We start from the raw sequence: 10,420 nt of genomic DNA on the forward strand, positions 1-10,420 counted from the left end.
CTGTGGTCCTCCAGCATGCTCCCTGCCTGCCTGCCCCGCCTTTCCTGTTTTGACCCTGACAAATGGCAGACACCCAGTCAGGGCCTCCAAAGCCAGGCTTGAAAAGCAGTCAGAGAGGATAATCATAACTGGAGCCAAAATAAACGAGGAAGGGAGCCTGAGGGTGCAACTCTGAATTGCACCCGCCCCTTTCTAGGGTATTTTGGAGGCTCCTCCATGCACCGCCGTCAGGGGCTGCATTTCTATAATAAAAGGCCCTTGTTATAATACAAGGATCCCTGGGGAATTGATATGTGCCATATGTTTATTGCTGTAAAGGATGCATTATTTTATCGTGTACTTTGTCAAATAGGTGTATACGTGCGCATATATGTGTGTGTGTGTGTGTGTGTGTGTGTGTATATATATATATATAGGGTGTGTGTGCATGTGTGCATGTGTGTGTGTGTGTGTGTGTGTTTAGGGCAGAATCTGCTTCATTGGCACAGATTCTGGTGTGCACAGGAACATGGCAATGAGGTGGTGGTCCTAATTCTCCAGTGCTCAGTTTATAGGGTGGAGTTGGTGGCTCTGATATACAAGAGATCAGATTAGATCATCTAGGATTTCTGGTCTTCAACTCTGATGCTACGGTTCTCTGTGTACATGGCTCGTTCCCTTTTAGTTCATGACTTGCTTTAAACGAAGCTTCGTAGTAAGCATTTAATCCTGAGCTCTGACCAATGCTATGCCAGTAAACACCATGTCACACCAGAGCACGGCCAATCCCAGGCATGCCGTTTTCTGGGCTCGGTGTGCCATGAATCCATCAATGAGATGCCTCCCACTGAATCTGTACTCCGTCAGTTGTGCCAGCATGCATCCATTTGTAGAGAGAGGTTCTCTGTGTGGATCCTACTGTATCACTGCAGGGTGGGGAAGTTCTCTGTGCACTGAGAAAGGTCTTGCTGTTGAGAATGTTCAGGCCTTCAGTACTGCATGCACGCACGCTCACACACAGAGTCTCTGTCATTTGGGATTATCTAAACTGGAAGGCATTTCATTGTAAGACAACAACACATGTTTAACCAGTCACATCTCCTGGCTCCTGGAAGTTAGGGCTGGGTGGATGGATTGGCTGGGAACCCAAACTAGCCATGTTGGAGCCTGTCGAGCCCAACCCAGTGTTGGCTTGGGTTCAGCTGACATAGCATTGCGATATATTGAACTTGCAAGGCCTTTCCCACCATCCCTGTTGCTCATGAAACTCCTCCGCCCACACGCACACATCCCAAATATCCACAACACAGGATCCTAGTGATTAGCAGCCTGGTGACAACAGTTCCATAGAATAGGGCAGCTGGAGAATGCAACATTAGCAAATCAGAGTCATGACTGTCACGGTTGGGCTACGTGTTGACCACATTCCACCGTCTAGCTGTGTGGGCAACCGTCATGGACACGTTGAGAAGAGTCACATTCTGTCTGTGGATTTGGGGGAGTACGGAGCCCACAGTGTGAAAGGCTGGTGGGAGATCCTCTGATAAAGTACCACATCAGCTGCATTATGACAGCACAATGAGGGAGTGATAAGTCTTTACCTGCAAAGGGCTTTGTTGTAGCAGCCTTAAGACTGGACTTTGCATGGCGTCCTGTGTGCTTTTGTTTTTAAATGCTAAATTTCAACAGAATCAAAGGAAAATTTCCCTGCAAAAGAGATGAAAAGCAGGTTAAAATGTGAAATATTTTATGCCTTGGACTTCATGGCTTTAGAGCTGAGTAAGAACCAAACTCTGCCTCTTCCTCCCTGTTAAATCTCTCACACCCACGCAGTGTCATGCCGACAGTGGAGGACTAATGGGCATTACCTATTCACTGGAGCTGGTAAAAACCGGTCATTCGATTTGTTTGGTGGGAAATGTCATTGTTTTCAAAATTTCCTGATGAGCCTTTTTGGGGCGAAAAAGTTTTTGTTTTTGAAAAACGGTTTTCAGTAAAATGGTTAGTTTAAAACAAAAATTTTAAAATTAGTTTTTCGAAAATCAAATTGTTCCCTCAGAACTGAACCAAACCCCATTGTTTTTTAAACTGCATGTTTTTGATTGAAAATTGAACTAGTTTACAGAAAAATATCTGGATTTTATTATTACTTTTTTATTTTTGGGAAAGAAAAAAGAAAACATTTTAAAAATGTTCGTCCAAGAGCCATTTTTTCATCAAAACAACGCTCTGCTCTTCAGCTTTACCTGATCCCCAAGAGAGACATGCTGGGTCTTTGGATGGGGCTTGATAGCATTTGAGGAATCCGCATACTCCAGAGTGGTTTTTGGATAGTGCCTCCTTGCTAGGTGGAGCATCATTATAGAAGGTGTTTGGCTCTCACAGCCAACTGGCATGTCTATTATTATTCCCAAAAGAAACGTAATAAGCCCAGATCAACACATGGCCATGTCATGGGGCACTGAGAAGAGTGGACCATCAGAAAGTTTGGGAAGAGTACTGGGGGCTATTTCTATATTCTAAACACCTCGGGACACAGGACCCACTAGCTGGATTTCCTGAACTTTCTTCAGAACAAAATGTTGGGGCGTAAATGTCCTCTTTTCATTGTCGTTTGTGCTTTTGAGCATGTAACACAGCAGAGGGATTTCGGTAAATAGTAAGGAATGCTGTACAGATTTTTGTATGTGGATTTGAAGCAATTGTTTACTGTATAATATGAACACACACCAAATCGGGACCTGGAAAACTGTGGTGGAAGGTTTATTTTATGGATATGTTTTTGTTTGTTACTTTTAAAAAAATATTAATTCATCTGCTATTTTGTAATAAAATTATCCTGCAGGGAGGGCTGTTCATTCTTCTATCCCCACACCAAACACCATCCCAGCACCCAGCTCCTGCTTCTTGCTACCTGCCTTAAATACCGTAACCAAGTTGCTAACACGTCTCACTGTGGACAAATTCCTGAGATCAAGAGACAGCAGTTTTAAGGCTTGTAGTAACTTCATTGCTCTCTGCAAGTGGGTTGGGGGTGGGCTGTTCCACTCAAGTTGGTGAAAAATAGCAGAGAGGTGCTGAAGGAGGCGCTATTTCCTCATACCACTGAGCTATCTAATCCTGCCTGTAGCTGATGCTTTGGAGAAAAGTGGAACTGCCTTCCTCCTCAAATGCATGCGACTGACTGTGCAACACTGTGTAGGGAAAAGCAAGAGAGAGAATTCCTCCCAGCCCTTCACAGGCGACCATCATCCAACCTGAAGCATGATACTTGATCACCCTTATCCTACATTGTGTAGCTACGAGTGGTGTTAGGTTTTGTTAGAACATGCAGCATGGAAAGGCAGCTAAAGGGTTAATCAGCATTTTAATCTCCCCCCAGACTTGGGCCCCCTCGTGCCCTGAAATGAGCATATATGCGGTGAGACTAACGGTCCCTCATGGAGCCATCTAAAAGACTTGCCAGCCTGCCCAGACAAAGCATGTTTGCTAACATTGACCTCCAAGGCATACACCTCTCCTGGCTCCTAAAATCCCATAGGTGACTTTGCAGGAGCAGTCTCCCAAGCAGCTCTCTTTATTGGGGGATTCTGAGGGGGAGGAGGACAGGGGGAATAAAACCCCTTCCTTGAGCAAAAAAAAAAAAAAAAGAGAGCTCAAGCGTGAGCTGATGGGTGTATGATGTAATGGGTGTCCTGGATGTTAAACTCAACGTGTACATTATTATTATTTTTTTTTTACAAAAAGGAATGAAATAAACAGATCTTTATAAACCGTGCCCCCATGAGTGTCGCCTTCCTTCTCCTGCTGGTTCTTTAGGATTGCTTTGTCCAGCTGGAATATGGCATCCCTCTCTGTGCCTCTCCTAATCAATTTCCCAAAGGCATTGTGCATTACGCCTCAGGGCGCTGGGTAAATGCCCAGATAACAGACATGCTCGGGCTGTCGGTGCTGCTTGCACAACAGAGACATTGGGTATGTCTATACTGAAAGCACAGGGTTCTGGGTGGGTTTGTCCGGCCCATGCTGAAGTGGCTTCACTGCTCTGGCCCCTGAGTTACCTAGCTTGCTTGGGTATGTCTACTCAAATGGTAATCACGCCCTTTGATGGCATGATAGACGTACCCATGGACTCAGGCATGTAGGAATGGTTTCCATGGTGTCTTTTTCATTTCTGAACAAGCATAGGGGGTATCTTCCATGCAATGGTCCTGCCATTTCTCTACTGCCTTTAAAGGACAGAGAAAGTGTTGCATTAAGAGCACCGGCAGAGAGGACGGATGGACTTAAGGATAAGGTCCTAGACTGGGACTTAAGAGACCTATTATAGCCCTATCTCTGCTGTAGATGTCCAACGTGATCTTGGGCAAGACATTTAAACCTGTGAGGGCTCACGTCCAAAAATAGAGGCCCTCTGAAATAATGTTTTTGAAAATTTTAGCTTTAATTGCCTCAGTTTCCCCATCTGTAAAATGGGGATAATGACACAGCACCCTCTCACAATGGCATTAGGAGGCAAAATCCATTAATGTTTGTGACATGCTCAGATACGACAGAGATGGGGCCATAGAGAGGACTTTAACATGCTAGACGCTCACTGTCTCCTAAACGAGTCAAACCCCAGCTCGCTCTGTATCTCTGATTGCCTATGGGAGGAGAGCTGCTGTCTATGCACAGACATCTACCTAGGAGCCATCCCTGCTGAGGGGACTGCTCAGTCAGGCACCAATACTCTGAGTCTGTGTAACTGGGGGCAGGAGGACACTAAATGACAGGGCTTGTGTCCCACCCTAGGATGCTGGCCCCTGGGTTGAATATATCAAGGTATCAGCCAGCAAAGCTGATTTTTATCAGGAGTTGTACTGTAGTGTTCCTCAGAAGAACAAGAGCATTCAAAGCACAGCACGCCTCCCTCCTCCCCAGCTGGTGACAGTGTTTGACTTCAGTGATAGGCCAGCGTGGAGAATAGATCTCCATGCACAGATTCCTGGATCGTTCTTCTAGCTCTGCCACTGATTCTCTGGGATACAGTGCTGAGATCCCAATGTGAGAGGCCTCACTGACAGATCGACAGATGAGATGAATGATCTGGTAGTAAACGGCTTTTATTATTCATTCCCCTTTACATTTTCGTTTTCCCAGTGATGTTATGAACAACGCTGGGTGAATCTTCCATGAAGCCCAAAACCATGAGGCGCTCGTCAACTTTGACCATGGATAGAAACCTGGCTGTGTTCAATACAAACCTTTCATTGACACTCAATGGGAACCTTGCCTTGTCTCTGCAGAGGGACAGTCATTCAGAGGCTGGGTTTCTCTTGGGTCTGATGATAAAGTCGGTGACAGATGGTAGAGCTTCAAAGTCAGCCAAATCCTGAGGAGCTCTTGAAAACCTTGCCTATGCCACCTGCAACGAACCAAAACAATTTGCTTTGTGTTTTCCCTTTGCCAGAGCGGATACAAAAGAATCTAAACTTAAAGCAAAACTCAAATCTACTGCTATTGCCTTCAGAGAAGCTACACTGATTTACTCTCTGCATTAGAGCTTGGCAAGAAATGGTTTTTCCCATCACAAGAATTTTCAAGAGTTTTTTTCTTGTCCCAAATTGGGATGTCAAAATCTCAAAAATTTTCGTGAACCAAAAATACCAAAAAATTTTGGATCAGCTTGAGCAAAACATTTCCTTTTGAGAATTTTGAAATTTTTTAAGCTCACTCTTTTTTTTACATTTCTTTACATTAAATTAATTTAAATTTCAAAATGAAAAGTCATTTTGAACCAAAAAATTGAATGTTTCCATTTTGAAAATGTCAAAACAGGATGTTTTGACGATTTTGAAACTTTTTAAAGAAAAATTTGTAATGAAGAAATTTGTCAAAAACCAACCCTTTCTACAAAGTTTCGGTTTTGACAAGTCAACATTCTCCTACCAAAAAAATGTTTAGCTGAAAAAAACCTACCCAGCTCTACTCGGTCTTGGTGAAGACTCTAGTCAGTAGAGCAGTTCAGAAAATAGAATTTCTATGTGCCAGGAAATGCTGAGATTTCAACATTTATTTTTGTCTCAAAAATGGGACAAAAAGTTGAAATATCCACCATTTTCAAGGAATTAAAAATTCTATTTGGAAATGTCAAAATGAAAAATGTGACCATTTTTGATCAAAGCCAAAGGTTTGGTTTACAAATGCCAACATTTTTTGATATTTTTCACACTGTCAAATGGCCAACTATTGATTCAAAATGAAATGTTTTGTTTTGAATTTGCCTGGCAAAAGATCAGAAAACAATGTCAAAATCATCATTTTCCTACAAAAGATTTAGATGTTTGACCAAACAAACCAAAACACTATTGCACTGGGAAGATTTTTGGATCAAAAATTTTCAACTTCTTTAGTATTTATGCTGTTTTAGAAGGAAACCTTTTTAGGAGGCTGCGAAAAGTAGCTTTAGAATCTTCGCTTGTGGTTTTTATAGTCTTGTTTATAGTCTTCTGCTGCCTTATTTTTTTTCTTCTAGTCTTTCTCTTTCTGCTGCCATTTCCAGGTTGAATAGTGACTTGCAGAGTGACTCAAGGAGAGAGAGCTGCAAGAAATATTAAGGGAGTCTCTTTCAGTCCAAGGCAGGCAGAGGAACTAAGCAAGTCACTCATAGTCAGTTGCCTGGAATCAGAAAGGGCCAGATCCTCAAAGTTTAGGCTCCTAATTTCCCTTGAACTCAATAGGAGTTAGGTGCCTAAATACCTTTAAGGAGATGAGCCAAAAATCCTCTTGTTGTGTCCTTACCCCTGCCCGTGTGAGCATCTCAGAGTGAATGGAACTCATGATTTAGGTTCTGCTCTGTCATGTCCTCACTATGGTCATGTGAATGGTGGGGCGTTGAGCTGCTACATTTAGGAGATGGTGCAAGATCCTTAGCCTCTTCTCTTGAAAATGGCCTGTGGCTCTAGGCAGATGAATACTAAATATTCTCACTCAAGATCGCAGTGGAGAGACTACATCTTACTGTTTATTTTATAAAGAGTGTGTTATGGCTCTGACTTATATGGTGCTTAGGTCCCTTGATGATGGCTGCTTAGATACATAGACAGAGATAGATGCAGAATGTAGTATGAACTGGGATGATTGGCTAAGACATGACAAGCTGGTAGTAAGAGACTATGCAATGGTGCGACATCTGGCCAGACAGCTTACAAAGAAGCTGGGTTTTATAGGGTTACCATACGTCCGGATTTTCCCGGACATGTCCGGCTTTTTGGGCCTCAAATCCCCGTCCAGGAGGAAATCCCAAAAAGCCAGACATGTCTGGGAAAATAGGGAGGGAGGGGTTGTGGGGCTTGGGTCCGGGCCGGAGCCTGGGACCGGCGGTGCTCGGCCGGGGGCCGGAGCCGCTGGGGCCGGCGGTGCTCGGCCAGCCGGCGGTGCTCGGCCGGGGGCCGGGGCTGCTGGGGCCGGCGGGGCCAGGGCGGGCTGGAACCAGGGCTGGCGCCCCAGGGTCCGAGCCGAGCCGGGCGGGAGACGCCAGGGCCAGAGCCTCTTGGCCTGGGCCGGCCGGCCGCCAGAGGGAGCCACTCGGCCGGGGGGGCCGGACTGGGCCACGCCGCGCCCCGCCCCGCCCCGCCCCAGCCCCAGCTTACCTGCTGCCTCCCTGTTTCAGGCTTCCCGCGAACATTTGATTCGCGGGAAGCAGGGGAGGGGGAGGAGCAGGGGGGCGGAGCGTTCAGGGGAGGGGGCAGAGTTGGGGCGGGGACTTTGGGGAAGGGGCAGGGGCGGGGAAGGCATGGAGTTGGGGCGGGGCTGGGGAAGGGGCAGAGTTGGGGCGGGGCCAGAGTGTCCTCCTTTTTTAAAATTAAAATATGGTAACCCTAGGGTTGAAGGACAGGAGAAGGAGCATTCTGTTCAAATCAGGAACCACTCCTGGTAGGTTTCAAGGCTACTTCTCAGAATCGGAGTACTCCTGGTGGGTGAAAGGGAGCACTGGAGCTCCCAGACCAGCAACTCTGCTTGTGCTTAATTGGCTGCATTGCGGCTGCAGAAATATAGCCTCTCATTTTGCTGGTATGGGAGGACTGGAGCTGTTCAGCAGAGTGTATAGAAAAGGAACACAGGAGTTCCCTCCAGAGGCAAGGTCCCTTCATGGGAATCTGTGCCCTTGTGTTATCACTGTCTGAATCTGAGTAATCAAAATCCTCCACGATCAAAGTTCATCTCTTCCTGACCCCATCTCTTATCTATAATGATGTTTCCTAGCCTGCTTTTCCTAAGTGCCCTGGAGTTCCCAAAGTAACAGCCAAGTCATCACCAGAGTGCAGCTGGAGGCCATCCGCTGAACTAAGGTTTGCCCGCAGTGCCCTTTGATTGCATGAACTGCCTGTGGCTAGACTGCGGCTGGGGCAGAGTTCTCAGCTGAGCACTGGGTCATGCTGAGGTTTTGAACTGCTAACCCCTGCGATTCCACAGGAAACCTGAAAAACAAGAAGAAAGCAAAGGTGGGAAACAGTGTCTTTCTGTGCTCAGAGTCAGGGGTTCCCACAGGAAAGGCCAACAGATGGGGCAGGTTGGCATACCCTTCACTGCTGGAGACAGGGGAATGAACTGGTAACACTGAGTCTGGTGATCTCATTTATACAATTCCTGAAACCACCCCACAGGTTGCACAGTTGACAAACTCTGCTCAGGGGAAACCAGGACTGGAGCGGGGTGGGGTGGGGGTGCTGAATTGAGATGCATTAGCAGAGCTGTCAGTGGGCAGTGGCATAGCAAGAGGTGCTACTGCTCAGTTTAACTGATTTTTTTTGACGTGGTCTCCAGTCTCCTTCTCTATGGCCTTTTACAGAGACGAGTTATGACATGATCTCCCAGCGCTGCTGGTATGAACTGCGCATGTCTCATATTCATACATGCCTGATCCACACAGCAAGAGGCAATCACATGCCCATATACCTGAGCACTATATCAAACCTCCCTTTCGGGCTGGCGGTTACTGCAGCACATCATTTGCTTATCAACTACTCTGCTGGCTTTATGCTGGATATAGACCCCTACTATTTCTGACAAGCTCGCAAGAACCAGTGAATAACTGGAAGATCTGAAGTGACCCAAAGAAAGTCTAGAGGGTGAAATATATCACATGTGAAATTGACTCATTCCTTCCTCTAAAGAGCCTCCTGGAAAACCTGGAAATGCATTCACATCGGAGACAAGCGTGTTTTGTATGCCTCTGGCTTTTGATTGGTTTGCTAGGGACCTGGAATAGGTCCATCTTGTAATGGATGGAAAGGATCCAAACTTTCCTAGAGTATTGGTGTGTGCATTTGGATTGGGTGTCCAATTGCTGAGCTGGGGCCTGCTCCTGCTCCTATTGGGCCAGATTTGGATACCCTTACACAAGTTGAGAACTACTTCCCTCTTCCAGTACTCCCATTCATGTTGGTGTGTGTACGCAAGGGGTAATGGGAGTGGAATGATCAGAACCACGGCCATTGAAATCAACAGCAAAACTCCCATTGACTTCAATGGCTGAGGAGGAAGATAGATTTTCAAAAGTACCCAGCAGTTCCTATTGAGAACAATGGAGAATTTTCCCCTCTTGCCCTGCCGCCTCCTATTTGAAACCGATGGGAGCTGCTGAATGCCTAGGACTTTAGAAAATCTAGCCACTAGTGACCAGCTGCAAAGCTAAGAACTGCAGCTGATTTTCCCCAGAGTTCAGGAGTGTTTACACCTGAGGATTCTAGGGTTTGAACCCATCCCAAAATTCAAAGGAAAAGTCAGTCACAACTGCCCAATTTTGCCTGGTTTGAGATCAAAGAAATGTGAAACTGCCACTTCCACAAGGTTTGTGACACCAAACTATAATAGGTTTGCTGTACACTCGACCTGAAACTCATCCCCCGGGTGTGCTTGACAGGTCCATGAACCTTAATGACCTCCTTCAACACACCTGGGTTAAGGTTCAAATTTGTTTGAGAACCAGCAGCAAGTGGCTTTGGGTATTGTAAAGGAAACTAGCTGTATCTATCTGTGCATGTCTACAGCAGTGCTCACTGGGATAAGCTGTATGAGCATGTACGAAGTAAAGGGTACTAGTTAATAGGGGTCAGGATTTCAAAATAGCTTAGTACCCAACTTGCACTCAATTGGCTGAGCTCTTCCGAAAGTCTAGCCACTGGTTTTGGTGCCTAAATGGTAGCTGAGCTGCCAGTTTAGAACAGGTTGGGAATTTTTTGACACAGTTTTTTCACTGAAAAATATGGATTTGTCAAAACCAAAATGGTGCATGGGAAAGGGTCGTTTTTTGACAAAGTTTTGACTCGCAAAAACGGTTAGAAGAAAATTTTCAAACATTCTGCACTCTCATTTTCCCGATGAAAAACTCCAGTTTGCCGCTTTGAAATGACTTTGTGTTTTGAAAATTAAGCTAATTACAACTAAAAAAGGTTTA

This window comes from Emys orbicularis, chromosome 9 (genome assembly GCF_028017835.1).
Source record: "Emys orbicularis isolate rEmyOrb1 chromosome 9, rEmyOrb1.hap1, whole genome shotgun sequence".
Taxonomy (NCBI): Eukaryota; Metazoa; Chordata; order Testudines; family Emydidae; genus Emys; species Emys orbicularis.